This window comes from Canis lupus, chromosome 22 (genome assembly GCF_011100685.1).
Source record: "Canis lupus familiaris isolate Mischka breed German Shepherd chromosome 22, alternate assembly UU_Cfam_GSD_1.0, whole genome shotgun sequence".
Classification (NCBI taxonomy): domain Eukaryota; kingdom Metazoa; phylum Chordata; class Mammalia; order Carnivora; family Canidae; genus Canis; species Canis lupus.
In genome coordinates, this window is record NC_049243.1 from 46,777,314 (window position 1) to 46,783,500 (window position 6,187).

Genomic DNA, 6,187 nt, shown 5'->3' on the forward strand with positions numbered 1-6,187 from the left:
AGTAAATTAGTCTAGCTCACTGGTGATGTTTGTACTAAGCCACTTTTTGAAGAGTGAGTGAGGGGGCTCCCTGACTGGCTCAGTGGTTTAGCGCCTGTCTTTGGCCCAGGGCGTGATCCTCAAGTCCCACATCTGGCTCCCTGCATGGAGCCTGCTTCTCTCTCTGCCTCTCATGAATAAATAAACAAAATCTTAAAAAATAAATAAAATCTTAAAAAGAAAAAAAGAAGAGTGAAGAATTATGGAGAGTTTATAAGGGGCAGATAATGACTAGGCTACCAGAAGAGAAAAAGAGGCTTTAGGTCGCAACAAACAGAATACATAAAACTCTAGAAGACTTTAATAACTTCCTTTGTCCATGTATGAACTGGCATGTCCCTTGTCAAAAAGGGGAATGTTAGTTTTCCTAATATATGTACATCAATAAAGAGTAAAAGTTGTCTCTTGAGACAAGCAGGATGAGGATGTTTAGAAAGTCTAGGTTCCTTCATTTAGCAAATATTTACTGAGTATCTTACTGTATGCCAGGCACTATGCTAACCAGTGGAATTACAGTGATGAGTGAAAGCGTCATCACTGGCCTTTGGGACATATATTAGTTAAAAAATGGAAATTAATCAAGTGACATCAGTAAATGTATAATTGAAGATCACTAAAATGTTATGGAATGAAAGCACAGGGTGCTAGAAAGGAAGTGCTATATAACAGAAGGATTAGATAGATTGGTGGAATATATCAGGAAGAACTTCTCTAAAACAGTGACTTTGAACTAACATCTGATGGATGAGTAGAAATGAACCAGTTGAAATGCGGGGAGGATGTTGTGCTCCAGGACAGAAATAGTATATGCAAAGGTCCTGAGGCAGGATGTAATATTTATGGCATGTTCTAGAAATTAAAAGAGGACTAGTTTGACTATAGTGCAGAGAATAAGAGGGGGCAAGGTGGGCATGCAAAGGCTCAAGGTCCATGTTAAAGATTTAAGTCATTATCTTAAAAGCATGAAAAACCAATGAAGTTGTAAAGAGGGGAGGGGTACCTAGGTAGCGCAGTTGGTTAAACATTCAACTCTTAGTTTCGGCTCAGATCATAATCTCTGGGTGTGGGATAGAGCCCTGTGTCAGGCTCTGTGCTCAGGACAGAGTCAGCTAGGGACTCTCTCTCTTTCTCTAATAAATAAATGCATATTTAAAAAATAAGTAAAGGACTAATACAATAAGATATATGAAAAGAATATTATGACTTCAGAGTGTAGAATAAGTTGAATGATGTCTGAAGAGAGAGACCAGTTGGATTAGTGAGCCAAAGTCATGGAAAATGGTACCTTAGCTTATCATGCTAATAGAAAGAAAAATGTTCTAAGAAGTATTTAAAAGGTAAAAATCTGCAGGACTTGAAGAAGAATGGAATGTCAGGGGTAAGGAAGAAGAATTGTCAATGATGATTCTCAGATTTCTGTCATAAGATAATTTTACCATTGACTTGGGGCACACATAAAGGAAAGATCATTAATTTCGTCATGGACGTGTTGTGTTGGAAATATCAGCAAAGCAACCATACAGAAGTATTTAGAAGGCAGTTGGCTATATGCAGGTACAGCTGAAGGGAAAGGTTTGAGCTGAAGATGAAGAAGGGTCAGAAAGTCACTGGTGTACAGGGAGTAGATTAATGCTAGTGCACAGGTGAGGCTTTGGTGGAGAGAGTATAGAGTGAGAAGAGAGGAGGACCTAGGACTGAGCTTTGTGGAATTTTAACAAAACAGTGTGAGGGAGTGGGCATGGAGCTCCAATTACCTCTGGCAGTTGTGCATAACTCAGCCTGTACAACCCCAGTGAAGGGTATGGCACCAGAAAATGAGAAAGACTAAAAAATCATTCATTCAGTTATACAAGAATCACCTACTGAGTGTCTTTGAACTAGGTTCTAGAATTAATCCAAAGAATAGGAAAGCACAGACTCTGCCCTGAGAAGCCCGTATGCCCATAATCCAGGGGAGCATCAGCTCTTCAATTTGATGAAAATAATATAGGGCCATGGAGAAATCCTTGTTGCAACTAAGGAGATCACACACCATAAGCAACAATGACTTGTCTTGAATTAGGAGGGGTTTATTACACGATTTGGGTATGTGTGAAATAATTTGGGGAAAATTCAAAGGGGCAAAGGGGCAGCCCAGGTGGCTCAGCAGTTTAGCACCACCTTCAGCCCAGGGCATGATCCTGGAGACCCGGGATGAAGCTCCACGTGGGGCTCCCTGCATGGAGCCTGCTTCTCCCTCTGCCTGTGTCTCTGACTCTCTCTCTCTGTCTCTGTGTCTCTCATGAATAAATAAATAAAATCTTAAAAAAAAAAAAACAAAGGAGCAAAGGAATGGATTGAGTTTTATCAGAAAGCAGGACAATTCAGAGGGAATGAATTGAGAATTTTACTACTTTTTATCTAGAAGACAGGAGGAAATGTCCTTGCTTTGGCAGCATATGTACTAGAAGACAGGAGGAATACAGTGGAGATAGAGTCATCATGGGAAAAGGAACATTTGTGATTCGTATTTTCTGGGAGAAGGAGACATTTAGTTATTTTGTGGTTGCACAGTGTGTCTGTTTTGATCTCTGTTCAGGTGTATTTATGGAGTGGTCTTCTTTTTGTCTTGTCCATAATCATGGGGAGTCTTCTACTAATATTGATATTGTATGAAGCTGTTTATAATCAGCAGGAAAACACCATGGCCTAGCTGGTATAGACTAGGCCAGCTACCAGTTGGCAAATTGTTAGGGCATGTTAGGGGTTACCAGACATGTTGGCGTCAGGGTAGGGATGACAGAATGGTCAGGGATAACTCAGGGATGAGGAATGGGATGGAAGTTGGGAAACATAAACAGAAAAAACTAATTTAAGCAGACATAATATGTCTGCCACCTTTGTTCAGCTTAGAAAGGCCCATCAATCATTCTAAGAAATTGGCTATTTGTTCTCCCAAACGAATTTGTACTTAAATGGGGCACAAGGAAAACTCTTGTCCTAAATAGTTTATTTCGTTCTCCCTCCTCTCTTATTCCTTCCTTCCATGACTTAATTGATTAATCCAAAGCATCCACTCAACAAATAACCAGCCAATATTTTATTATGTACCAGGCACTGGGCCAGTGTATTACTTTTCCTTTGCAATGTAACAAATAACCATAAACATTGTGGCCTAAAAAAACACAGTTTGTGGGTCATGGGTCCAGGTATATCATAGCTGGGGTCTCCACTGAGAGTCTCACCATGCTAAAACCAAAGGGTCAGATGGTCATTTCCTGTCTGGGGGTGCTGAGGAACAATCTGCTTCCAAGTGCATTCAGATTTTGGCAGTATTCATTTTCTTGAGGCTGTGTGATTGAGGTCTTGCAGGCTACTGGTCAGGGGTTGCTTTCAGCTCCTAGAGGCTACTGGAAGTTCCTTGCCAGGTTATCCCCATGTACAGTTCATAACATGATTAGTCTTCCAGGTCGGCAGGAATGAATCTCCCTGACTTTTTCTTCTGAAACCATCTTCTGGAGAAGATGTTCTGCCTTTAAAGAACTCAGGTCTAACGAGGATTATTTCCTCTTTACCATATAACCAGACAGAATCACAATTCTGCCCACACTTAACAGGATGGGGTTATACAAGGGAATAACCTTGTATATAATACTTGTATACTTGAATATACAAGTATTATATACAAGTATGAATATTCATACTTGAATAACTGGGAATTGAACACTTGAACACTGGGAATTCCCTTGGAATTCAGCCTAACTCAGCTGGATAAATACAGATATTAATAATAATCAGTAGTGCCTGCTCACCAGGAATCCATAGTCTCACTTGAGTCAGTCATATACCAATGATTTAAATACACAATGTGGGGGCAGCCCGGGTGGCTCAGTGGTTTAGCGCTGCCTTCAGCCCAGGGCCTGATCCTGGAGACCTGGGATTGAGTCCTGCGTCGGGCTCCCTGCATGGAGCCTGCTTCTCCCTCTGCCTCTCTCTCTCTCTCTCTCTGTCTCTCATGAATAAATAAATAAAATCTTAAAATAAAATCCACAATGTGGTATTAGAGCTACCTAATTGTAGTGAGGAGGAAGAAAGGAATGATTAACTTTACCTGCAATAGATTGATATGGAGTGCCCAAATAGATTTATAGAAAAAGAGATATCTCAATGAATTGTGGGAGGGTACACTGGATCAGCAGTTGGACAGGGGGCAGAAAAGTTCCTGATAGAAGGTTGCAAGGACCAGAAAGTATGTGTGTACGTGCATGTGTGTGTGCGTGCATATGCACATCTGTGTGCGGTAAGGAGGTATATGGGTCTGCCACTGGAATGTAGTAGAGAGTCTGGACTGATAACATATACAGCAGCTGGTAAAGCCGACCCAGGGAACAGCAGTGGTCAAAGCTCTAGTATTTGTTTTTAACATTCCACCAACAAACCAACCTCCGCAGCCCACCCCTGTGTGATGGTGCATTAGATTTGTACAAGTAGCCATCATGTGAAGCACATGACGTTTTATCTTCCTCTGCCATTTTGCACTTTTAGCAAATAGAACGTCTCACAACAAACACCCAGAAAGACAGATGTTTCAATTTCCCTTTTTCCAGGGAAATGAGATGTTTTTGCATTTGCTACATTAGGACAGCACCTCAGTGCTAGACACTTAAATGATGTATCATTGCCTTGTAAAATCACAAGAACAACATTTAACTAACAATAGTTGGGAAGAATTAACATTAAATGCTTCAGAGCAATTCACAGGAAAGAATGATCAGTAGACAGCTATACTCCATGGAGTATAGGAGGAAAAATGAAAGAGCAACTGTTTCAAAATAACTTTTCATTCAAAAACGTATATTGAATTTGGGTGTATGAGCACAATTAAGAATTCATTGGATAAAAAACCATGCATTTCACACCATGATTTTAAAAATGAGTACTTACATTAATTAATTGAATAAAAATGGATATACACCTCTGGGGTTGTGTGTAGGACCTTGACCTGGGTCTGGCTGGGCAGCTTTATAGCTACAGTAAACTTGCTTTTTTTTTTTTACATTCAGAATATGTTTTCTTGATGAAATAGAAAGCTAGAACAAAAATGAGCAGAACAGAGAGCTTTAAGAAAATGCTCTGAGGACAATAAGTGTTTACTGCCTAATTCCTTGGGGGGGAAAGGAAGTAATTACAAAGTTTGGAAGATAGTACAATTCTATATAGCAAGCATTAGAAGGTTGCATAAAATAATTTTGCCCAGTAGCTAATAACTTTGCCCTGGCAAAGTGACCAGTATTTTTGATAAATAAATACATATATTCATATATGTAATAGAATTTGGCTTTTGTATGATACAATTCATCAGATCGTAGGAGCATCAGTTGAAATCTTAGCAAAAGGTCATGCTAAAAACACTATTATCTGCAGTAGGAACACATTTGAATGATTTGCTAAGGGGATCAGTGTTCACTTCACGTTAGAAAAGACATGGACAAGAACTGTCAGGGGTTTGAGATTAGGCACACGTTAGCGAGGGATTTTGTGGAACTCATTTGGCAATCTAAAATAAGAGCAATATATTTTTCAACCTGTTCAAAGAACATTTGTTCAGATGCCTATTAAGTGTAAAGGACTGAGCTTTAAAAAGAAAGAGTTGGAATTAAAGTCTGCCCTCAGGGAGCTTTCAGATCACCTGTCTTCCTGTGTTATTGCAAAATACCATCCTACCGAGCACAGCCACTTACGCTATCTCTTAGAACCTGCTTTAGAAAAAAAAAAAAAAAAAGAACCTGCTTTAGAGATTTGATTTCTTATGATCTATAGAGATAGATCTCTTTCTGTCTTTCTCTCTCTACCTATCTATTGAGAGACAGATTTAGAGTGAGATAAGATATTGAAAGAAAGGATAAAATTCATTGCCAATGTGGAAAAGAGGAGCACTGCATCTTGGTTTATCATATGAAACATTAGAAAAGAGAAAATAGTCTTCACAAAATACACTTGTATCTTGGTCTGTCTTCTTTCCTTCCTTCCTTCCTTCCTTCCTTCCTTCCTTCCTTCCTTCCTTCCTTCCTTCCTTCCTTCCTTCCTGTCTTTTTTTTTTAAGATTTTATTTATTTATTCATGAGAGACATAGGAAGTCAGAGACATAGGCACAGGGAGAAGCTGGCTC